This window comes from Zalophus californianus, chromosome 15 (genome assembly GCF_009762305.2).
Source record: "Zalophus californianus isolate mZalCal1 chromosome 15, mZalCal1.pri.v2, whole genome shotgun sequence".
Taxonomy (NCBI): domain Eukaryota; kingdom Metazoa; phylum Chordata; class Mammalia; order Carnivora; family Otariidae; genus Zalophus; species Zalophus californianus.
In genome coordinates, this window is record NC_045609.1 from 45,232,612 (window position 1) to 45,258,332 (window position 25,721).

A 25,721-nucleotide genomic window follows, 5' to 3' on the forward strand; every position below is an offset into this window, starting at 1 on the left:
CTTTTTGATATAAGTCAGTCTGAATGGTGTGAGGTAATATCTTCTTGTGGTTTTGGTTTGTATTTCCCTGACGAGTTATGTTGAACAACTTTTCACATACCTTCTGGTCATCTGTAAGTCTTCTTTGGAAAAATGTCTCTTCAGGTCCTCTGCCCACTTTTAATCAGATTGTTTGTTTTATCTACATGTGTGTGTTGGGGGGTTGTGGTGTTGAGTTGTGTAAATTCTTTATATATTTTGGATATTAACCTCTTATTGGATATGTCATTTGAAATATCTTCTCTCATTCAGTAGGCAGTCTTTTTGTTAATGATTTTCATTGTTGTACAAAAGCTTTTATTTTGGTGTAGTCCCAGTAGTTTATTTTTGCTTTTGTTTCCTTTGCCCAAGGAAACATAGCCTGAAAAATGTTGCTATGACCAATGTCAAAAGTTTACTTCCTGGGGCACCTGGGTGGCTCAGTCAGTTAAGTGTGCCTTCAGCTCAGGTTGTGATACCTGGGTCCTGGGATCGAGTTCTTCATCGGGCTCCATGCTCAGCAGGGAGTCTGCTTCTCCCTCTCCCTCTGCTGTACTCACTCTCTCTCTTTGTCAAATAAACAAATAAAGTCTTAAAAAAAAAAAGTTTACTTCCTGTCCTTTCTTTTAGGAGTTTTATGGTATCAGGTCTCACATTTTAGGTCTGTATCCATGTTTAGTTGTTTTCATGTATGGTGTAAGAAAGTGGTTCAGGTCTGTTATTTTGCATTTAACTGTCCAGTTTTCCCTGCACCATTTATTGGAGAGACAGTCTTTTCTTCCATTGTATGTTCTCACCTCCTTTGTCATACATTTAGTGACCATATAAGCATGGGTTTATTTGGGGGCTTTCTATTCTGTTCCATTGATGTCCATTTTTGTGTCAGTACCATACTGTTTGGATTACTGTAGCTTTGTAATGTATCTTGAAATCTGGCACTGAGATACCTCCAGCTTTGTTCTTCTTTCTCAAGATTGCTTTGGCTATCTAGAGTCTTCAGTGGTTTCATGCAAATTTTAGGATTATTTGTTCTAGTCTGTGAAAAATGGCAATTGGTATTTTGGGGATTGCCCTGAATCTGTAGATTGCTTTGGATAGTATGGACATTTTAACAATATTAATTATTCCAGTCCATGAGCATGGTATACCTTTCTATTTATGTAGTCTTCAATTTCTTTCATCAGTATCTTCTAGTTTTCAGAATGAAGGTCTTTCACTTCCTTAGTTAACCTTATTCCTACATATTTTATTATTCTTTTTTTTAAGATTTTATTTATTTATTTGACAGAGAGAGACACAGCGAGAGAGGAACACAAGCGGGGGAGCTGGAGAGGGAGAAGCACGCTTCCCGCTGAGCAGGGAGCCCGATATAGGGGTCCATCCTCAGGACCCTGGGATCATGATCTGAGCCGAAGGCAGATGCTTAACAACTGAGCCACCCAGGTGCCCCCATATTTTATTATTCTTTGTGCAACTGTAAATGGCATTGTTTTCTTAATTTCTCTTTCTATTCCTTTGTTAGAAGTTTATAGAAATGCTTTATCTTTCTGTATATTAATTTTGTATCCTGCAGCTTTACTGAATTCATTTATCACTCTAATAGGTTCTTTCTTTAGTTTTATGAAGTCTTTAGGACTTTCTATATGTAATATCATGTCATCTGCAAATAGTGACAGTTTAACTTCTTCCTAACCAATTTGGATTCCTTTTCTTTCTTGTCTGATTGCCATGGCAAGGTCTTCCAGTACTATGTTGAATCAAAATGGTGAGAGTGGATATCTTTGTCTTGTCCCTGATCTTAAGGGAAAGGTTTCCATCTTTTCCCAATGAGTATAATGTTATTGTGCATTCATCCTGTATGGCCTGTTTTATGTTGAGGCATGTCCCATCTAAACCCACTGCTAGGGACACCTGGGTGGCTCAGTCGTTATCCGTCTGCCTTCAGCTCAGGTCATGATCCCGGGGTCCTGGGATCGAGCCCTGCATCAGGCTCCCTGCTCAGCAGGAGGCCTGCTTCTCCCTCTCCCACTCCCCCTGCTTGTGTTCCCTCTCTCACTGTGTCTCTGTCAAATAAATAAATAAAGTCTTTAAAAAATAAAATAAAATAAACCCACTGCTATGAGAAGTTTTATCATAAATGGATGTTGCATTTTATCAAATTCTATTTCTGCATCTATTGAGGTGATTATATGATTTTTATTCTTTGTTTTGTTAATATGATGTATCATGCTGATCGATTTGCAGATACTGAACCATCCTTGCATCCCTGGAATAAATCCCATTTGACCTTGGTGAATGATCCTTTTATTGTATTGTTGATTTATTACAATACATTGTAATGCATTGTATTCAGTTTGCTAATATTTTGTTGTGAATTTTTGCATCTATGTTCATGAGGGATATTGGCCTGTGGTTTTCTTTCAGTATTTTTGTCTGATTTTGGTATCAAGGTAATGCTGGCCTTGAAGAATGAATTTGGAAGTTTTCTTTCCTCTTCTATTTTTTGGAATATTTTTAAAGAACAGTTAGTGCTATACTTATCAATGTTTGGTAGACTTCATCTGTGAAGCCATCTGGTCCTGGTATTTGTTTGTTGGGAATTTTTTGATTACCAGTTCGATTTCATTACTAGAAATTGGTGTGTACATATCTCCTAAATTTCTTCCTGATTCTGCTTTGGAATATTATACATTTCTAGGAATTTATTCATTGCTTCTTCACTGTCCAATTTTTTGGCATATAATTTTTCATAGTACTCTTCTTTAATGCTTTGTCAGTCATTCTTTTTTATTTCTGATTTTATTTATTTAAGTCTTCTCTCCTTTTTTTCTTGGAGTCTGGCCAGAGGTTTATCAATTTATTTGCTTTCAAAGAACCAGCTCCTGATATCATTTATCCTTCTTAATGGTTTTGTTTTCGTTTTGTTTGTTTTTTGGTCTCTATTTGATTTATTTCCACTCTGATCTTTACTATTTTCTTCCTTCTACTAACTTTGGGCTCTGTTTATTCTTTTTTCCAGTTCCTTGAGGTGTAAGGTTAGATTGTTTATTTGAGATTTTTTTCTTATTTCTTGAGGTAGGCCTGTATTGCTATCAACTTCCCCCTTAAAACTGCCTTTGGTGCATCCCAAGGATTTTGATCCATTGTGTTTCCATTTTCATTTGTCTCCAGGTTTCTTGTTTGTTTTTGTTTTTGTAATTGATTTCTAGTTTCATACTGCTGTGGTTGGGAAAGATGCTCGACATGATTTCAGTCTTCTCAAATTTTTGGAAAATTGTCCTGTGGCCCAACATCTATTGTGGAGAATATTCCATGTGTACTTTGGAAAAAAAAAAAAAAAAAACATAGTCTGCTGGTTTGGGATGGAAAGTTCTGTGTATATCAGTTAAGTCCATGTGGTCTAATGTGTTGTTCAAAGCCAGTTTGCTTATGACTTTTCGGTGTGGATGATTCTATCCATTGATGGAACTGGGGTGTAAAAGTCCCCTAGTATTATTGTGTTATTCTCAGTTTCTTCCTTTACGTCTGTTAACATTTGATTTTATGTATTTTTGTGCTCCTATGTTGGGTGCATAGATAATTACAACTGTTATATCCTCTTGTTGGATTGATCTCCCTTCATCATTATGTAATCCCCCTCTTTGTCTCTTGTTACAGTCTTTGTTTTGAAGTCTATTTTTTCTGATGTAAGTATTGCTACCCCACGTTCTGTTTTGTTTCCATTTACATGGGATATCTTTCTATTCCTTTACTTTCAGTCTGTATGGGTCTTTAGGTTTGAAGTGAGACTCTCGTTGGCAACATGTAGATGAGTCTTTACATTTTTGTCTATGCCATCACCCTATGTCTTTTGTTTGAGCATTTAGTCCATTTACAAAGTAATTATTGATGGGTATATACTTATTGACATATTGTTACTTGTCTTATGATTGTTTTTATAGCTCTTCTCTGTTCCTTTCTTCTCTCACAGTTTGCTGGCTTTCTTTAGTGATAGACTTGTATTCCTTTCTCTATTTTTTTGCATATCTATTATCAGTTTTTGATTAGTGGTTACCATTAGATATATAATAACATCTTCTGCAAATAGCAGTCTACATTAAGTTGATGGTCCCATGAGTTTGAACCCATTCTAAAAGTAGTAAATTTGGAGGCACCTGTATAGCTCAGGTGGTTGAGATTCTGCCTTCAGCTCAAGTCATGATCTCTAGGTCCTGGGATCGAGCCACACATTGGGCTCCCAGCTCAGCAGGGACTCTACTTCTCCCTCTCCCTCTCCCCCTCCCCCTGCTTGTGCTCTCTCTCTGTCCTCTCTCAAATGAATAAATAAAATCTTTAAAATAAATAAATAGGGGTGGCTGGGTGGCTCAGTCGTTAAGCATCTGCCTTCGGCTCTGGTCATGATCCCAGGGTCCTGGGATCGAGCCCCACATTGGGCTCCCTGCTCCACAGGAAGCCTGCTTCTCCCTCTCCTACTCCCCCTGCTTGTGTTCCCTCTCTCACTGTGTCTCTCTCTGTCAAATAAATAAAATCTTTAAAAAATAAATGAATAAATAAAGCACTAAAGTTTTACTCCTCCCCCCCTCCACATTTTAGGTATATGGTGTCATACTCTACATCCTTTTTTTTTTTTTTTAAGACTTTTTTTATTTTTATTTGACACAGAGAGAGAGAGTGTGTATACAAGCAGGGGGAGCGGCAGGCAGAGGCAGAGGGACATGGAGGGGCACGCTCCCCACTCAGCAAGGAGACCAATGTGGGGCTCGACCCCGGGATCATGACCTCAGTGGAAGGCAGACGCTTAACCGTCTGAGCCATGCCGGCGCCCCTCTACATCCTTTTATTTTGTGAAACCTGACTGATTTTTATAGATATACTTAATTTTACTGCTTTGCACTTCCTACTTTTCTTACTCCTGCTTCTGCTCTTTCCTTTCCACTCAAAGGGTCCCCTTTAACATTTCTTTTTTTTTCTTAAGATTTTATTTATTCATTTGACAGAGAGAGAGAGAGAGCAAGAACACAAGTGGGGGAGTGGGAGAGAGAGAAGCAGGCCTCCCGCGGAGCAGGGAGCCCAATGCGGGGCTCGATCCCAGGACCCTGGGATCATGACCTGAGCCGAAGGCAGATGCTTAACGACTGAGCCACCCAGGTGCCCCTACATTTCTTATAGAGCTGGTTTAGTGGTCATGAATTCCTTTAACTTTTGTTTGTGTGAGAAACTATCTCTCCTTCTATTCTGAATGATAGCCTTGATGGATAGAGTATTCTTGGTTGCACCTTTTTTCCTTTCAGCACTTTGAATATATCCTGCTACTCCCTTCTGACCTACAAAATTTCTGCTGACAAACAATGAATCATGGAATACTACATCAAAAACTAATGATATACTGTATGGTGACTGACATAACATAATAAAACAACGACTAAGTTTCTGCTGAAAAATCAGCCGGTAGCCTATGGGGTTTCCCTTGTATGTAACTGTTTTCTTTTCTCTTGCTGTTTTTAAAATTTTCTCTTTATCACTAATTTTTGCCATTTAATTACCATATGTCTTGGTGTGGACTTCCTTGAGTTGATTTTGTTGGGGACTCTTTTTGCCTCCTGGATCTGGATTTGTGTTTCCTTCCCCAGATTCAGGAAGTTTTCAGCTATTATTCATGTCCCCTTTTTGCTCTTCTCTTTCTGTAATCCCTGAATGCAATTGTTAAATGTTTGATGGTGTCACTGAATTCCCTTAATCTATTCTCATTTTTTATTATTTTTTCTTTCTCCTGTTCATCTTGATTGCTTTCAATTACTCTGACCTCCTTAAATAAAAGCTCTTAACTCAGTTACTCTGACCTCCAAGTCACTGATCCATTCTGCTTCCTCTAGTCTGCTTTTTACTTTCTCTAGTGTAGTTTTTAATTTCAGCTATTGAGTTCTCCATCTCTGATTGGTTCTTTTTTATGTTTTCTATCTCTTTCTTGAGAGTCTCACTGAGGTTCTCAACTCTCAAGTCCAGTGATTATTTTTATGACCAATGCTTTAAATTCTCTATCAGCCTATTACTTATCTCTGTTTCATTTAGCTCTCTTGCTGTGGTTTTGTCTTATTCTTTCATTTGAGACATATTCTTCTGTCTCCTCATTTTGTTTACCTCTCTGTCTGTTTCTATGTGTTATGAAAGTTAGCTACATGTCCTGCTCTTGAAAGTAGTGGCCTTAGGAAGAAAAGGTCCTATAGTGCACTGCACTGCAATGGCCCCTGTTCACTAGAACCTGGCACTTCAGAGGCATCTCTTATGTGTGTTGTGTGTATCCTGCTATTGTGACTGAGCCACGTTTGCCTTCAGTCCAGTCATCTACAATGGCTCTCTTTGCCTATTATGGGCAGGGTTCTGTCCCTATGCTGTTAGTGGGCTGATCATGGGCCACTGTGAGTTTGGGTTGGGTCAAACCTGGCATTCGCCCTAGCTGCAGTAACACCGAACTGCAGGGTACTCTCCCTGTGTTGTCCCCTGAGAAGCTTTCATTGGTGGATGGGGCCTGCAGTCAGACCAGATGTCTGGTCCTAGCCCACAGCTAGGGCCACGATCTGACTGATGTGTGTGGTTATCTTCCTCTCTCCCTGGGCCAGGAGTCACTTGGAATGGTGCTGACCCCTAGTAGGGACTGCTTGCACACTGGCACACTTGTTGTACTACTTTGGAAAACTACTGAGGCCAGGTTGGAGGGGGCAGGTCCATCGAAGAGCATGGGAGTAGGACACATGGTTAGCAAGCTAGATGGAGAGTGTTTGAGCTGTGCTGGTTCCCACAGGTGTCCATATATCTAGGCTGGGGGGCAGAGGAGGGAAACAGCATCCACCAGCTCTTTTATTCTTGGAGAAGTCTCCCAAGGATCCCTGCCCCTCCTGCACATGCTCTGAGATTAGTAAACAAATCTCCCTACCATATACCCCAGGCATTTTTCAAACTGCTTCTTCTATGCTGTATCTCAGCAGGACTCTTTATTTTGCTGTCTCTTTAGGGGCAGGGACTCCATTTCCTATCACCCTCCAGCTCTCCCAGAGCAGAGCCTGCTGATTTTTAAAGATTTATTTTATTTGAGAGAGAGAAAGCACGAGTAGCGGGAGGGACAGAGGGAGAGAATCTTCAAGCGGACTCTTTGCTGAGCGTGGAGCCCGACACAGGGCCCAATCCTATGACCCATGAGACCATGAGCTGAGCTGAAACCAAGAGTTGGACACTTAACCAAATAAGCCATCCAGGCAACCCCCCTAAGCCTGCAGATTTTTTAAGTTCCAGGTGTTAAGCCCTACTGATTGTAAGAACTGACAAAGTGAGGTCTCTCTGGTTTTCAAAGCCAAATATTATGGAGATTCATCTTCCCAATGTGCATGCCCTTTGCCTGGTGTGGGCTCTGCTCCTCTCCCCTCTCTGTGCCTGCTGCATCCCTCCCTCCTGCAGACAGTCCAATAGACCAGTTTGGCTTCTGACAACATCCCTGCCCTTCCTACACTGTTTAATGTGGACTTTTCTCTACATTTAGCTGTGGAGAGTCTGTTCTGCTGGACTTTGGGCCAATTTCTGGGTTATTTACACTGATGTGGATGTTATCTAGTTGTATCTGTGGGACAAGGTTATCTTAGGGTCCTCCTACTCTGCCATCTTCCCTGGAAGTCCCTTTCAGTGTATTTTTATTTCAGCAATTGTATCTTTCAGCTCTGGTTGATTCTTTTTTATATTTTCTTTTTTTAATTTTTTAAAAATGTTATTAAGTAGGCTCAATGCCCAACATGAGGCTTGAAGTCATGACCCTAAGATCAAGAGTCACATGCTCTACTGACTGAGCCAGCTAGGTGCCCCTTTTTTATATTTTCTATCTCTTTGTTGAAGTTCTCACTGAATTTATGCATTCTTCTCTCAAGTCCAGTGACCATATTTATGACCATTACTTTGAACTCTTTATCATGTAGCTTACTTACCTCCATTTTGTTTAGTTCTTTTTCTGAGGTTTTGTCTTATTTCTTCCTTTGGAACATATTCCTCTGGTCTTATTTTGTCTGACTTTCTGTGTTTGTTTCTATGTATTAGGTCAGCTGTGTTTTCTGGTCTTGAAGGTAGTGGCCTTATGTAGAATCCCGTGGGTCCCGGTGGCACAGTCCCCCCTGTCACCAGAACCAGGCACTCCAGAGTTGTCCCCTGTGTGTGAACCTACCTGTTATGACAACTGCTGTGGGTGTGCTAGTAGGTGGGGCTGGCCCCTTTATCCTTAAGGCAGAAGTCATTTTGGAGGGGTGCCAGTCCTGGCTAGGGCTGCCCACCAGGTGTGGCAAAGTAGTAGTTTCTTTGTGGGGACATCAGTCCTGATTGAGGCTGTCCACCAGGTGTGGCAGTGTGGGAGCTACTTTGGACAGATACCTGCTGGGGTGGGCAAGTTGGGGAGGGTAGATTTGAAGAAGCACACCAGGGCAGGGCAAGCAATCCTAGCAAGGTAGTGTCAGAACTGGTACCCACCAGCATCATGACAGTTAGGCTGAAAGAGTGCAAGAAAAAATGGCACCTACCAGCACTTGCATTCCCAGGGAAAGTTCCTATTGGTCCTTGACCTTTCAGCACATGCCTTATAATTAGTCAGCAAATCTCCTTCACATATAGTCCAGATGCTTTTCAAACTGCTGCCTCTGTGCGGAGTCTGCAGTGAGTGGATCTTTTTCCTATAGCCCTCTGGCTCTCCCGGGGTTAAGCACCCCTGCTTTTCGATGCCAGACACTATGGGGGCTTGTCTTCCCAGTGCAGAGCCCCAGGACCAGGAGTGTTCAATATGGGGCTTAAAGCCCTCCCTTCTCAGAGAGGATCTCTGCTGTGATATCTTATGGGCTACCACATCAGGGATTTGGTTCCTGACATCATCTCTGCCCCTCCTATCCTTTCCGATGTGGCTTTTTTCTATATTTAGCCATGGAAAAGCTGTTCTGCTAGTCTTCAGATCATTCTAGAATGAATTGCACTGTATGTAGTTGCAACCTTGGTGTGCCCATGGGAGGAGGTAAGCTCAACATCTTCCTGCTCTGCCATCTTCCCCTCTCTAGATACACGTTTTTAATTTCCAGATGTATGGGAATTTTTACAACTTCATATTTTTACTTTTTATTCCATTACATAATCTTCATGATATAAGTCCTTTGGGATTTGTTGAGATTTGCTTGGTCAGGTAGTATGTGATGAATTTTTATGTTTCATAAGGGTTCTATATTATATTCCTATTTTGTAGTGGTTGTCCTTAAACTTTTAATATGTGCACTTAGCAAAGCCTAAAATTAATCAGTATTTCTTTCTTCCTCCCACACAACACAAAGGCTTGAGGAAAGCTTTAATTTCAGTCCACCCTTACTCATCTCCCATATTGTCTTTGGCATTCTCATTCCCACTTTTTTTTTTTTTTTACTGTAAAACAACAATAAAAGGAGTAGTAGTAAAATAACAGGGACTCATTTAGAAGGTATATAAATGAAGTAGAACCAAAAATACTAAACAAAGATAATATGTGAGTAAGGAGTTATTTTTGTGCCTTCTAAATGAGTCACTATTTATTACTAATCCTATTATTGTTGTTTTATACAGTCATTGGCTATTTGGCCTTAGACTGGCATTCACCCATCCCTTGCCCTCCCTGTTTCTCGCACCCCACTCCTCCCTTCTGGGATTCGTCAACTTCTTCCTTCAATATATCCTTTCATACTGTCAGTGAGAACCTGCAAGTGGCAAACTCCGTCTTTCCTTGTCTGAAAATGTCCTTATTATGCCCTTAGTCTTGAATGATATCTTTTTATTTTCCACCACTTTCTCTCTCTGCAGCCTGCAGCATTCTGGTTTCCTAATTCTCTCTTCAATCATGATTAACCTGGTATCTAACCCACCCAGCGGTGTTCTCATTTCCATGGCTTTTCTGGTTGGGGGGGTGGGCAGAGGAGGGTTTTAGAAATTCTTTTCCTATTGTTTTATTTTTCTATTTTCCTGTTGTTTTTCCATATTCTCTTATTCACTTGAGGTTTCAATGCAGTCTTTTAAGTCTTTAACCTAAAAGATTTAGAGAAATTTATTTTCTAGTTTTATCAGATTATTCTATTTCCCAGAATTTGGGGGAGGAGGGTTCTAATCCTCCCTCTTGCCATTTTGTTAAATGGGTTTCGATCAGAAAAGGATACTGAATTTTCTCAAATGCATTTTTAGGCCCCAGGGAGGTGAACATATAATATTATTCTTAAATATTATTTCCTTTATGTTCTTACTGACACAAAGACTTCACTTATCACCCTAGTTGAAATAAAATGGCCCCCACCTCCTTCCTCTGTTTTATTTATATCCATAACACTTCTCAGACACTAGCTGTCCAAATCACAGGCTGTCTTATTCCTTTGGGGCTGCTATAACAAAATACCATAGACTGGGTGGCATATAAACAACAAAAATATATTTCTCACAGTTTTAGAAGCTCAGAAATCCAAAATCAAGATGCCTGCAGATTCAGCGTCTGGTGAAGGCCCATTTTCTGGTGCACACACAGCCCTCTTTCTGCTGTGTATTCACATTGTGGAAGGGGCAAGGAAGCTTTCTCAGGCTTCTTTTAAGGGTACTTATTCCAATCATGAGCGCTTTGCCCTCATAACCTAATCACTCCCAAAGGCCCCTCATTCTTCCATCATCACCATAGGGGTTAGGGTGTCAACATATGAATTTGGGGGGACATAAACCTTCAGTCTGTAAGACAGGCCTAGGATTCTTTCCCCCTCAGGGGAGTCTTTTCCTTACCCAGAGGCCAGACAACAAACCTTCCTGGATGAGTAGAATGTTTTCTAGTTAACGTCCTCCTAGGGGCACAAACCACCCAGGTACCTGGCGGTTTGTGTATCTCCATCTCTAATCCCTGTCTCCTCTCCTTTCACAAGGCAGTGAAACCTAGTCACCTGGCTCCATAGACAGATAGCTGGCCCCCCACCCTGGTTACTGAAGTACTGGATCACAACCTTGCACTCAAGGGGCCTTTGCTTTTCTCTCTTCTGGGCTTGGCCAGGCCATCGCGTGTCTGGGTGTTTGTGGCACACGGGGTGTTTGGACTGTCTTGCCTGGACAGGACCTGTTACATCCCCCATAGTTGCAATGCCCCTTTCTAACAATGAGAACAGACCTAGGCCTTGAGCAGACAACAGTATGTTTTTTATATAGTTTTTTTTTTTAAGGCTTTCCGTAGATGAAAACAATAATTCTGGCTCTCTACCGTTCTCTCTTAAAGTATCCTTTTAAAAATATAAGAATTGGGGGCAGCTGGGTGGCTCAGTTGTTAAACGTCTGCCTTCAGCTCAGGTCATGATCCCAGGGTCCTGGGATCGAGCCCCACGTCAGGCTCCCTGCTCAGCGGGAGGCCTGCTTCTCCCTCTCCCACTCCCCCTGCTTGTGTTCCCTCTCTTGCTGTGTCTTTCTCTGTCAAAAATAAATAAATAAAAATCTTTAAAAAAAAAATTGGGGGGCGCCTGGGTGGCTCAGTCGTTAAGCGTCTGCCTTCAGCTCAGGTCATGATCCCAGCGTCCTGGGATTGAGCCCAGCAGGGAGCCTGCTTCTCCCTATGCCTCTCCCCCTGCTTGTGCTCGCTTGTGCCCCCTCTCTCTCTCTCAAATAATAAAAATCTTAAAAAAAAGAAAAAAGAATTCTCGGGGTACCTGGGTGGCTCAGTCCGTTGAGCGTCCAACTCTTGATTTCAGCCATGTCATGATTTTGTGGTTGTGAGATCAAGTCTGCTTGTCCCTCTCCCTCTGCTCCTCCCCCAGCGCATTCTCTCTCTCTCTCTCTCAAATAAATGATAAAATCTTGTTTAAAAATGCATAAGAATTCTGGGAAGATGGCAATGGTAGTAGAAACATAGTTTTTGTGCCTTCCAGAATTCGCACATAAACACAGAGCGGCAAGATATTAAAACCAAGACCCATCTTTACAAGATTACATGGTAAGTTATCCCCCATCATCACAAAATAGAAGTGGGTGGGCAAGAGCCATGACACCTGTCCCACATCACCACGAGCGCTGGGGAAAGCAGAAGGAAGCAGTCGGGTAACTGGACAGCAGAGGGCCCTGCCCACGCTCAGTATGCCAGCAGAATGAGCCCCCACCCACTCCTGGCAGGAGAGCCCCTCCTGGGCACAGCATAGGAGCAAAGTAAGGACTGCAGCTGGCCCCAGGAGGGCTTGGCTCACCGCACCAGTGAGTGAGGTAGGGGTGTACAATAAGGTCTGAAGGTCTGTGAATTCTCATGCGGGGCTTCCTGAGCTCCCTTGGCAGCAGACCCCACAATGGACAGCCACTGGCCGGAGTGGAATCAAAATTGAGTAGGATGGGAATAGTAAAGATAAAGAAAAAGCTACAATTTGGGGCTGGAACCAGAGTGAGGCGAGAAAAGCACTGGCCGCAGGCACAAAATTTTAGGGAGCATCAAGCAACTCGGTAATCAAGGTAAATGAGATTTTACTGCAATAGATTTTTTAAAAGCAAATTGAATGCCAAAGATTCTTGATGAGCAAAATATCAAACTTTTAAATGAGGAGAGAACCATTCACAGTCCTGTGCTGAGCCAGATTGGAGCCTGAGGCCAAGGGGAAAATCAGTAATACTGACCCTGCCTTTATTATAGAGTTCTAGAAGAGTATACCACAGCCCCTGAGGAATGCACTAAAGAGCCCACTTCAGAACCAAAATAACTGAAGATTGCAGTAAGGGTTGGTGGTGAGCCAGAAATATATGTAGTTACTTGTAGAATTAAGATCAAATGAGAGTTAAAAAGGAGAGATTAATATGTAACGGCTCTATGTTCTGAGAATGGAGATAACAGTACAAACAAAAAAATGGGGGGTGGAATTTAAATATTGTGCAAAAAGTTTTAACTGTTTTCAGAAGTCAACTAGTTCTGGTATTTTTTTTTCTAGGATATTGTAGTTTATTTTTTTTAATTGAGGTACAATTGACATATAACATATATTAGTTTCAGGTGTACAACATAATGACTTGATATTTACATATACTGCAAAATGATCACTACAGTAAGTCTAGTTAACATCCACTACCACACATAGTTATAAAAAATTTTTTATCTTGTGATGAGAACTTTTTTTTTAAAGATTTTATTTATTTATTTATCTGACAGAGAGAGACATAGCGAGAGAGGGGACACAAGCAGGGGGAGTAAGAGAGGGAGAAGCAGGCTTCCCGTGGAGCAGGGAATCCGACACGGGGCTCGATCCCAGGACCCTGGGATCATGACCTGAGCCGAAGGCAGATGCGTAACGACTGAACCACCCAGATGCCCTGATGAGAGCTTTTTTATTAATATATATTATTAGTTTCAGAAGTGAGAACTTTTAATATCTACTCTCAACATCTCTCAAATATGCAAGACGGTATTAGTAACTGTAGTCAGTGCTGTACATTATATGCCTATGACGTATCTGTTTTATAAATGGGAGTTTGTACCTTCTGACCACCTTCATTCATTTTACCCACCCACCCCACCCCCCATCTCTGGCACCACCAATCTGTTCCCTGTATCTATGAGTTTGGTGTTCTGTTTTGTTTTATTTAGATTTCCACATATAAGTGAGATAGTATGGTATTTGTCTTTCTCTTTCTTATTTTATTTAGCATAATGCCCTCAAGGTTCATCTCTGTCATAGCAAATGGCAAGATTTCATTCTTTTTCACAGCTGAATAATATTCCATTGTATGTATATGTGTGTGTGTGTGTGTCACCATTTTTGTAATCCATTCTCCCATCTGTGGACACTCAGGTGGTTTCCATATCTTGGCTATTGTAAATAATGCTGCAGTGAACATGGGAGTGCAGATACCATTTTGAGTGTTTTTGTTTTCTTCAGAATAAATACCCAGAAGTAGAATTGTTGGCTCATATGATACTTCTATTTTTGATTTTTTGAGGAACCGCCCTACTGTTTTCCACAGTGGCTGTACCAATTTACATTCTCACCAACTGCACACAAGGATTCTCTTTTCTCCACATCCCAACACTTGTTATTTCTTGTCTTTGATAATAGCTCTTCTAACAGGTGTGAGGTGACATCTCATTATGGTTTTCATTTGCATTTCCCTGATGATGAGTGATGTTGAGCATCTTTTCATGTGTCTGTTGGCCATCTGTGTGTCTTTTTTGGGAAAATATCTACTCAGATCTTCTTCCTATTTATTGACTTTTTTTTTGCTATCAAGTTTTATGGATGCTTTTTTTTTAAGATTTTATTTATTTATTTGAGAGAGAATTGAGAGAGAGAGCACATGAGAGGGGGGAGGGTCAGAGGGAGAAGAAGACTCCCTGCCGAGCAGGGAGCCCAATGCGGGACTCGATCCAGGGACTCCAGGATCATGACCTGAGCCGAAGGCAGTTGCTTAACCAACTGAACCACCCAGGTGCCCTGGATTCTTTATATATTATGGAGATTAATCACTTATCAGCTATATCATTTGCAAGTATTTTCTCTTGTTCAGCAGGTTGCCTCTTCAACTTGTCAATGGTTTCCTTTGCCATGCAGAAGCTTTTTAGTTTGATGTAGTCCCACTTGTTTATTTTTGCTTTTGGAGTCAGATCCAAAAAATCTTCACCGAGGCTGATGTCATGGAGCTTATGGCCTATGTTTTCCTCTCAGAGTTTTATGGCTTTGGGTCTTACATTCAAGTCTTTAATCCAATTTTGAGTTAATTTTTGTGTGTGGTGGAAGCTAGTGGTCCACTTTCATTTTTTTATGTGTGGCTATTCAGTTTTCTCAACACCATTTATTAAAGAGACTCTTCTTTCCCATTGTATGTTCTTGACACCTTTGTTGTAAATTAATTGACGATATATGCATGGGTTTATTTCTGTGCTTTCTGTTCTGTTCCACTGAAGTAAGTGTCTGTTTTAATGCCAATACCATATTGTTTTGACTACTGAAGCTTTATAATACAGTTTGAAATTAGGGAGAATAATGCCTCCAGCTTTGTTCCTCTTTCTCAAGATTGCTTTGGCCATTCAGGGTGTTTTGTGGTCCTATACAAATGTTATGGTTATTCGTTCTGTGAAAAAAAAAATGCCATTGTTGTTTTGATAGGGATGGCATTGAATCTGTAGATTTCTCTGGGTAGAATGAACATTTTAACAATATTCTTCCAATCTAAGTGAATGGAATATCTTTTCACTTATTTGGGTCTTCTTTAATTTCTTTCATCAGTGTCTTATGTGGTATTATTGATATTGTTATTCTGAATCTATGTGTGCATAAGTTGAGATAAAAACAAGCCACTAAATGGATATTCTAATTCAGTTATTCACTGTGTCCTTGAAAACCAGGTTTCCCAGTGTGGAAGAAAGGAAATACAGATGTAACAGAAAAGATTAAGTAAAAACCCTACAGTCCTCAGTTGGAATTGGATGGAGCAGCATAAACTCCTAGAGTATCTTATCATATATGTCATTTCTAGCTTTTCCCACTGAAACGACCTAGAAATGATCAACCCGGAAGTGAGGAGGATTCCTAACATCCCAATTATGGTCTTTACTACTATTTTCCACTAAAAGAAACCAAGTCTTCTTGGAGAAATGGCTGGTTCTAGCCTTGGGCAGGAAATATACAAGATGAGCTGGAAACATCTTGTCAAAACAGATAGCAAGGAAATACTCAGCCTACGAGGGTCGTGTCAGAAGGATTTAGGAGTTAACCTAAAGAAGCTCCAACTGGCCCAAGGTGGGACATTTTGAACATCAGTAATGATAATAACTGCAATGTATTGAAATCCATCAACTATGTTTAAATCCTTAAATTTCTCATGGTTTTTAAGACTTATTTATTTGAGAGAGAGAGCATGAGCAAGGGGAGGGTCAGAGGGAGAGAATCTTCAAGCAGACTCCCTGCCCATGTGAGGCTCGATCTCACCACCCATGAGATCATGACCTGAGTCAAACCACGAGTTGGAGGCTTAACCGACTGAGCCACCCAGGTGCTCCTCTCATGGTATTTTTAAAAACCAACTTATCTTTGGAAGATGACAGTGTAGCAATTGATTATCTTGAAAATGAGTAGGGGCGCCTGGGTGGCTCAGTCGGTTAAGCGTCTGCCTTCAGCTCAGGTCATGATCCCAGGGTCCTGGGATAGAGTCCTGCATCAGGCTCTCAGCTCAGCTGGGGGGTCTGCTTCTCCCTCTCTCTCTGTGATCTTGCTTTTGCTGTCTCTCAAATAAATAAAATCTTTTTAAAAAAAGAAAGAAAATGGGTAAATAAACGAAAAGAAACAAGCATCTATCCTGCCTCTCCTCTATGAAGTGTTTCACTGGGTAACCAAATAGTAGATGAAGGGAGGTGTCCTTATAAAATCAATCCAGCTCCTAAGTGAAAAAGAAATGATGTAATTAGAATTTCCCTATTTTTCATAATGAATTATTATAAGCAGTGAATATTTGAATATCATCTCTACTAACATCTTGGAAAAAGAGAGACAAGCAGACAATATGTGCCCTGATGAAAGAGCACGTCCACACCTAGAATATCATCAAAAATCTCTGATCCTGAGTCTGATCTAGCCTCTGGATCCAGTGGCCAGTTGGCAGGAGCTGTAGGGAACAGAGGGATGTGCTGAACTGCACCGAGAATGCCCTCTGCCAACTCCGGCCTGGAACACTGTACAGGGGGAATAGCTCACGTTCTTCTACCTTACGTTGTAAGGGAAAGAGAGATGGAGAAGGAACCTGCAGATTCAAAGGCCTAAAAGACCTATGAGCAAGACTAACCTCTAGCATCTAGAGAGGCACACAAGAATGATTAAAAAAAAAAAAAAAAAACTATAAAGAAACTCCAGGAGAGTGACCACTATAAAAGTCAGGACAGTGGGTGCTTTTGGAAGGAGGGAGATGGTTGAGACGGGGATGGGGCCTTGGGCGGGTATTCAGGAGAGGATAGGAAACAGCACTGGGAAAGTGCTGTTTCTTGGCCTGGATGGTGATGGCAAGGTTGTTCATTGTATCGTAATTTACTAAGCTTCACGTTTGTTTTGTGTCATTTCCTGTATATTGGGGATTGGATTCAAACTGAGAACTAGTAACTCCAACGTCCGATGCCAGAGCCCACGGAGGCGGAGAGGAGAGGGAGGCTCCCGGGCCTCTGCTCCCGGCTGGGTTTGGGAAGATGTCTCGGGAATCGCTGCAGGGGGCGCTGCAGGCACGCTGGGACCCGGCCCAGGGACGCGCAGAGGCCTCTCTCCCGGGTCCGACTGGCTCAGAACCCGAGCGGGGGAGGAAGCGAAGGGGAGGCTCGCGGGACGCCGAGCCCGGAGGCCTGCGGGGATCCGGGTTGGGCGGGCAGGCCCGGGCGCGGCGCGGACTGGGAGAACCAGCCCGGCAGGCGGCCCTCGGAGCCTGACCTGCAGGCGGCGTCAGTGGCAAGGAGGCTCTCCCCGTGCGGCCGGTCCGGCGGCTCGTTTGGTGGCCCGACTTTGTTGCTCCCCAGAAACCGCTGACTTCCAGGATGCGGCGCTTGGGCCCCTCACACCCTCACCCTCCAGGCCAGGAGGGAGGAGGGAGGCCGGGGCTGCTGGTGCGGGGACGGAGGAGGGCGGGATTGGGGCTGCCGGCCCCCGGCGACCGCAGGAAGTGGGAGAGGTGGCTGGGCCCAGCTTCCCCCGCCGCACACCCACTTGGCGGATTGGGAGTCGGAGGCCGCGGGCGTGACGGGGCCGGGGTGCCAGTGCCTCCAAAGTCGGCTTGTGCCAGCCCACACGCTGACCGCCTACTCCCGCAGGCAGGGGACACCCGCGCCCCCTGGCCCACTGCCGCCCCAAGGTGCCAGCAAGACATCAGGAGAGGACAGAAAAGGACGGAGGACAGGCGCGGGGCCTAAGGCCTTGGTCCGCCCCCACCAGCGCCAGCCTCCTCTCCGGCCCACACACCACCACCCCCCGGGGGGCCTCCGATGGCACCGCGGGGACGCGAGCTAAGCGGGGCCTCCAGGCCGGCCGTGCAGTCCTCCGCCAGCCCGCCAGCAGAGCCGTGCCCGGGGACGGGTGCTGGACTCGGAGCCCACCGACGGCAGCCTCCCACCCTCGCCGCTGCTCCTTGACAGGTTTGAGCTGGGTTTGGGGACAGAAGACGGCCCAGCTCGGCTGGTCTCCGAAGAGGTTGCAACTCGGGTTAGCTCGGGATGGGCCGATGGGAGGGGAGGAAACACCAGTGGCCCTGGGCAGCGAAGTGCCCTAGAAAAAGAACCAGCCGGACCCGGTACCAGGGTTCTTCCCACCCTACCCTGGTTGTCCTTCAACCTTCTTCTTCTTCCACTTGAACCTCTGTCCTCAGCTCTCTTCTGTGCCCTTCCTCAAAGGACAGCTCTCCAGTCCCAGGACTGTGCCTCCCCCGCCACCGCCCCAGACCCCCAGATCCGCTTCTGGCTCCTGAATCCGCCTTCGACTGGGCGTGGGGCGCTCTTCTAAGAGCTGGGAAGAGGCCCTGGCGAGACAGACCCGGTCCCTTCTCTGCTGTGGCCTCCAGTCAGTGCCGGAGACCAGAAACTGGCACATCTACTTCTGTGTCAGTGGGCCACAAGCACTTTGAAAACAAGTTCACTGGGGCGAGAGGGAAGGGGAGAGGCGACTCAGGTGGAGAAGGCCTCTGGCGAGGGACAGGGCTCTCTACTGCTCATCCTTTTCTACCTTGTGAATGTTGGCCTAGTTCATCTCTTCCTCTTCCAAACATGTGAGGAGGAAATAGTTCAAAACAAGCAACAATAAATAAGATTGAGGGGGGGAGGGGCATCATCAATACATAAAATAGGATAAAATTTATGTTTAAAAAAAAGAAATTATAAACAATTTCTTTATAAAACCTTTATTCAAGGCCAGGAGACAGCCCAAATGGGTATCAAGATTACTGAGGAGAAGAACCAGGTTAGGAGAGGGAGTCAGTGGCACTTCAGCATTATCACTGTGTTTTGGTTTTTTAATTAAAAAGTTAAAATTTTAAAAATTTCAAAAACTGCAAGTATAGGGGCACCTGGGTGCCTCAGTGGTTAAGCACTGGACTCTTGATTTTGACTCAGGTAAGATCTCAGAGTTGTGAGATCAGACCCTGTGTTGGGCTCGCATTGAGTGGGGAGTCTGCTTGAGATTCTCCCTCTTTCTCTGCCCTCCCCCCACTCACCTGTGCTTTCAATAAATAAATAAATAAATCTTTAAAAAAAAATACAGTAAGTATATATACCCAATAGGGAAACCTGAAGGGGAAAAAAGAAAGGCGTTTATCCTGAAGAAGAATCCCTGAGGACCATGGTCATGTCAGGCCCATAGGTGCTTTGGAAGAAAGTGTGCGGACAGAACCTTCCTGGTGAGTGGCAGCTTCACTGACTGGTAGAGAGGCAGGTGTTCCCAGTAGCTTCTGAAGTAGGAGCAGAGGGGCCCACAGATGGAGCACGGGAGCCATAGCAGAGCACAGGAGTAGTGGGAATAGCAGGACTGCTGGCAGGGAACCGATGTAGGATGTACGTGCGCTGCTGAGGGCTGGTCACCACTGCTGAGATATGTCCTGACTTCCCAGTGTCTCCATCCCTAAGGGACCTGAGCGGGTGGTGGTTCTTTGCAGACTAAGAGAGCCTAAGGAGCAGGGACCCACAGGTGAAGTGAAGGGCAGGAGCAAGGGCTCCTGGGGAGCGGAATGTGAGCACACTGAGACCCAAAGCAAATCGGGTTTTGTCACAATGGGGGTCAGTCATAGCTGAGAGGTGGAATACGTTTGAGAGGCAATGAGAGCAAATTGTGTGGCTCCTTGAAGGCCAAGCTATGGTGTTCAGACTTCCAGACAGGCTGGGCAGCCATGGCCAGTTGTTAGGGGAGGGGCAGTTTCAGAACAAGGCTGCAGATGGAAGCATCTGGAAGCCAGGGAAGTTGGTGGCCTAAGGACGAGCCTAGAGACTGGTTTGCCACCAGCAGGAGAGCCCGAGGGGGACATGAGAAGGACCTGAGTGAGGTGCAGGGGATGGAAAAGCAGGGGTCAGTGTGACAGATGCTGTGGAATGATCTGGGAGGAGATCTGGGTCAGGCTTGTTTAACCATGCAGAGAAGCCCACTCAGACTACCAGTAGGGGGGAAGGGGAATTTTCTGTAGGGCAGAAATGAAGCAGAGCCAGGCCTCATGGTCACGATCCGGGGATCTGGGAATCCTTAAGATCTGAGGAGGAAGCTCCTTGCATGTGTGTGGGGCCTATGTATCTCCTTTCTGTGACTCTACCCTGTGTGCCATGGTTCCAGGTTTCTGCTCCCTGTGACTTCATCCTGCAGCGATCCAGGGTTGCCATGACTAATTCAGACTTCTCATCTCTGTGGTTTGGAAGCTTCCATGCTCCAAACTTTTGAACACAGGTTGGGGTCTTGACATTGGAATAGTTGGCCAGCATTGAGCCACATGTGCATTAGGTCATATGTCTACTCTTGGCTGAGATTACCCAGGGCTGCCCCTTCCTGAGCTTCGCCAAAGCAGATTAGGTCAGAAGCTGAATGACACATCTCATAGAGATGACAGAGACAAGCAATCAAAGACAACAGCAGGGCAATCCATTGTTACTGGGAAATGTTGCTGTATTTCCCTGAAAGGAAAGCATAAGGAGGACCATTTGATGAAGTTCAACACCAGACCATAGTTGTTGGGTATTTTTTCAAGATTTTATTTATTTATTTGACAGAGAAAGACACAGCAAGAGAGGGAACACAAGCAGGCGGAGGGGCAGAGGGAGAAGCAGGCTCCCCACTGAGCAGGGAACCACCTGCTTACTTAAGGACTGAGCCACCCAGATGCCCCAACACCAGACCATAGTTTAAAAAGAATCCACATCAGATATTATAGTCATGAGAAAATGTTAAAATTATTTTAAAACTGGAAATATAGGTGCGCCTGGGTGGCTCAGTTAAGCATCTGCCTTCGGCTCAGATCATGATCCCAGGATCCTGGGATTGAGCCTTGCATCGGGCTCCCTGCTCAGTGGGGAGCCTGTTTCTCCTTCTCTCTCTGCCTCCCCTCCTCCTCACTCTCTCTGTCTCAAATCTTTAAAAAAGGTAAAATAAGAAATAAAACTAGAAATAAAGAAAGGATAACCTTAATCAATCACCACTTCTCTTCAATGTTATATTGGTGATCCTTGCCAGTGCAGTAAGAGAAGAAAAATAAAAATGTATTTAAAAAGGGTGAAATCAAACTTTCATTACACAGGTGATATTACTGTCTAGTAGAAAACCAAAAAAAAAAAAAAATTCCATAGATAAATTATTGCTGTAAGAGCTTATATAAAAGATCACATTTCTATATACTCACAGCAGTTAGAAAACATAATCTTAAAAATAACACTATTTCCATTAGGACAAAAAAAATGCAAGATAATTATGGGAAAATCTTACAAAAGACATGTAACATCAGTATGGAAAAAAATTTAAGTCCTCTATTATAATACATAAAAGACCTAAATATAAGAATATACCATGTTCTTAGGAAAACTCAATATTTAAAGAGGTCCATTTCCCCCAAATTGACTATAGAGTCAATGTATTTCTAAACAGAACCCCAATAGGGTCTTTTTGAGGACGTTGACAAGCAGATTCTGAAATTTATCTGGAAATGCAAAGGCCTAAGAAGAGCCAAGTAGCCAAGACCTAGGGAGGAGGCAGATGAAGGATCTGCTCTACCAGGTATCAATATTTATTATAAAGCTACCATAACTAAAACAGTGTGGTGAGGGCAGAGGATCAATAACAGCTAATGGGACAGATAAGGAGCCCAGAAACAGCCTCAGAAGAGTATGAAACTTTAGCATATGACACAGAGGAGCGTGAAGACTGCATTAGTTTCCCGATGCTCCTGCAACAAATTGTCACACATTTTGAGGCTTAAAGCAACACTAATTTATTGTCAGGCGGCTCTGGAGGTCACAATTTTCAATGTGTCCACAAGGCTGTGTTCCTTTTGGAGGCTCTAGGGCAGAATGTGTTGTTACATCTTTTCTAGCTTCTAGAGGCTGCCACGTCCCTTGGCTCATGACCCCTTCTTTCTTCAAAGTGCAGCACTCCAGTGTAAAACTCCTCCCTCTTATGAGGACCCTCCTGACTACATCAGGCTCACCCACATAATCCAAGATAATCTCCCCTTCTCACGATCCTTCATTGTACCTGCCAAGTTCCTTCTGCCATAGAAGATAACATATCCGAAGGTTTCAAGGATTAAGAAATGGACAGCTTTGGTGAATCATTATTCAGCCTATCACAGACAGACAGAGCAGGGACAGAAATAGCACTGAGATAATTGGTTGTTCATATGGGAAAAATGAAATTGGTATTTGTAACACAAAATCAACCCCAAATAGATCACACACATAAATGTGAAAAGGGGGGCTCCTGAGTGGCTCAGTCGGTTGAATGCTGCAGACTCTTGGTTTCGGCTCAGGTCATGATCTCATGGGTTGGGAGATCAAGCCCCGCATGACGCTCCACATGTAGTGGGGCGTCTCTTTGAAGACTCTCTGCCTCTGCCCTCCCCTATATGTGTGTGCATGCGCTCTCTCTAAAATCTTTTCTTTTTTAATGTGAAAAGGAAAGTTTAATACTTTTAAAAGATAATATAGAAGAATGTCTTTATCAACTTGGGTAGAGAAGGATTTACAGACATGCCTCATCCTATCGTGTGCCTTGCCTTATTGTGCTTTTCAGAAATTGCGTTTTTTACAAATTGAAACTTTGTGGCAACCCTGCATCCAGCAAGTCTATGGGTGTGATTTTCCCAAGAGCATTTGCTCATTTTGTGTCTCTGCGTCACATTTTGGTAATTATTACAATATTTCAAATTTTTTCACTATTATATTGTGATGGTCTATGATCTGTGATCTTTGCTGTTCCTGTAACTGGCTGGGGTGCCACAACTGTGTCCATCCAAGGCAGTAAACCTAATTGATAAATGTTGTGTGTGTTCTGGCGGCTCCACTTACTGACCTTCCCCCACCCCGCACCCCCGCCCGGGCTTCCCTATTCCCTGAGACACAGCAATATTGAAATTAGGTCAGTTAATAACCCTACAATGGCCTCTAAGTGTCAAGGGAAAGGAAGAGTCGCATGTCTCTCACTTTAAATCAAAAGCTGGAAGTGATTTAGCTTAGTGGGGAAGGCATGTCGAAAGCTGAGATCGGCCAAAGGTTAAGCCTCTTGCACCAAACCACCAGGGTGTCACTGCAAAGGCAAAGTTTGTGAAGGAAATTAAAAGTGCTACTCCAATGAGCGCACAAATGATAAGAAAGTGAAACAGCCTTATTGCTGATGGGGAGAAAGTTTGAGTGGTCTCCTTGTAGACCACTCAAGCCAGCCACAACAATCCCTTAAGCCAAAGCCTAATCCAGAGCGGGGCCCTAGCTCTCTTCAATTCTAGGAGGGCTGGGAGAGGTGAGGAGGCTGCAGAAGAAAGCTGGAAGCTAGCAGACATTGGCTCATGAGGTTTAAGGAAAGAGGCCATCTGCAAGTGCAAGGTGAAGTAGCAAGTTCTCCAGAAGATCTAGCTAAGATAATTAATAAAGGTGGCTACACTCAACGATTGATTTCCAGTGTAGAGGAAACAGCCTTATAGTGGAAGAAGAGGCCTTCTAGGACTTTCAGAGTTAGAGAGAAGTCAATGCCTGGCTTCAAAGGACAGGCTGACTCTCTTCATAGGGACTAATACAGCTGCTGACTTTGAGTTGAAGCCAGTGCTCATTTGCCATCCTGAAAATCCCAGGGCTCTTAAGGATTATGTTAAATCCACTCTGCCTGTGCTCTATAAATGGAAGAACAAAGCCTGGTAACAGCACATCTGTTTACAACAGGCTTTACTGAATGTTTTAAGCCCATTGTTGAGACCTACTGCTCAGAAAAAAGATTCCTTTCAAAGTGTTACTGCTAACAATTCACCTGGTCACCCAAGAGCTCTGATGATGGATAGTGAGATGAATGTTGTTTTCATGTCATTAACACAACATCCGTTCTGCAGCCCGAGGACAAAGGAGTCATTTCAACTTTCAGGTCTTATTATTTAAGAAATACATTTCATAAGGCTGTAGCTGCCATAGATAGTGATTCTTCCGATGGCTTTGGGGAAAGTACATTGAAAACCTTCTACAAAAGATTCACCGTTCTAGAAGCCATTAAAAATATTCGTGATTAGGGGCACCTGGGTGGCTCAGTGGGTTAAACATCTGCCTTTGGCTCAGGTCATGATCCTGGGGTCCTAGGATCAAGCCCCATGTCAGGCTCCCTGCTCAGCAGGGAGTCTGTCTCCCTCTGCCCCCTACTCATGCTCTCTCTCACTATTTCTCTCTCTCAAATACATAAAATTTTTAGAAAAATTCATGATTCATGGGAAGAGGTCAAAATATCAACATTCATAGGACTTTGGAAGAAGTGGATTCCAACCCTCATCGATGACTTTGAGGGAGTCAAGACTTCAGTGGAGGAAGTATCCACAGATGTGGTGGAAATAGCAAGAGAAACTAGAATCAGAAGTGGAGCCTGAAGATGAGCCTGAATCACTGCAACCTCATGATCAAACTTGAACAGATGAGGAGCTGCTTCCCATGGATGAGCCAAGCACGTGGTTCCTGGAGATGGAATCCACTCCTGGGGAAGATGCTGTGAAGATTGTTGAAATGACAACAAAAGACAGAATATTCCATAAACTTAGTTGATAAAGCAGCAGCAGGGTTTGGGAGGATTGGCTCGAAATTTGAGAGAAGTTCCACTGTGGGTCAGATGCTGTCAGACAGCACCACATGCCACAGAAAAATTGTGAAAGGAGTCGATCAGTGCAGCAAATTTCATTGCTGTCTTATTTTAAGAAATTGCCACAGCCTCCCCAGGCTTCAGCAGCCACCACTCGGGTCAGTCAGCAGCCATCAATGTTGAGGTAAGACCCTCTACAAACAAAAAGGTTATGATTTCCTGAAAGCAAGTATAAAGTATTTCTTAATTCAGGTATGTACATTTTTTAGACCTAACGCTATTACACACCTAATAGACTACTGTATAGTATGAACATATCTTTTATATGTGCTGGGAACTCAAAAGATTCATTTGACTCACTTTATTGTGGTGGTCTAGAACTGAACCCACAGTATCTCTGAAGTATGCCTGTATTAAACAAAATAAAAAAGTTATAATCATAAAAGAAAAGATTCATAAATGTAACTACATTAAAATGAAGAACTTCTGTTTGTTGGAAGATACTGTAAAGAAAGCGAAAAGAACCCCCCCAAACTGGGAGAAGATATTCACCACATACATAACCAACAAAGGAACAGTACTGAGGACAAATAAATTACTCTAACGCCAGTAAGGAAAAGATAACCCAACAGAAATATTGACATGAGACCAATGGTTCATAAATGTACTCCAGCTCTTGAGTCATGAGGAAAATGGAGGTTTAGATGACAAGAAGTCAGGGCGCCTGGTTGCCTCAGTTGGTAGAGTATGTGACTCTTGCTCTTGGGGTCATGAGTTCAAGCCCCACGTTGGGTGTAGAGCTTACTAAAGACAGGTTTTTTTAAATAAATCAGGGGCACCTGGGTGGCTCGTCAGCTAAGCGGCTTACTCTTGATCTCAGCTCAGGTCTTGATCTCAGGGTTGTGGGTTCGAGCCCTGCAATTAGGCTCCATG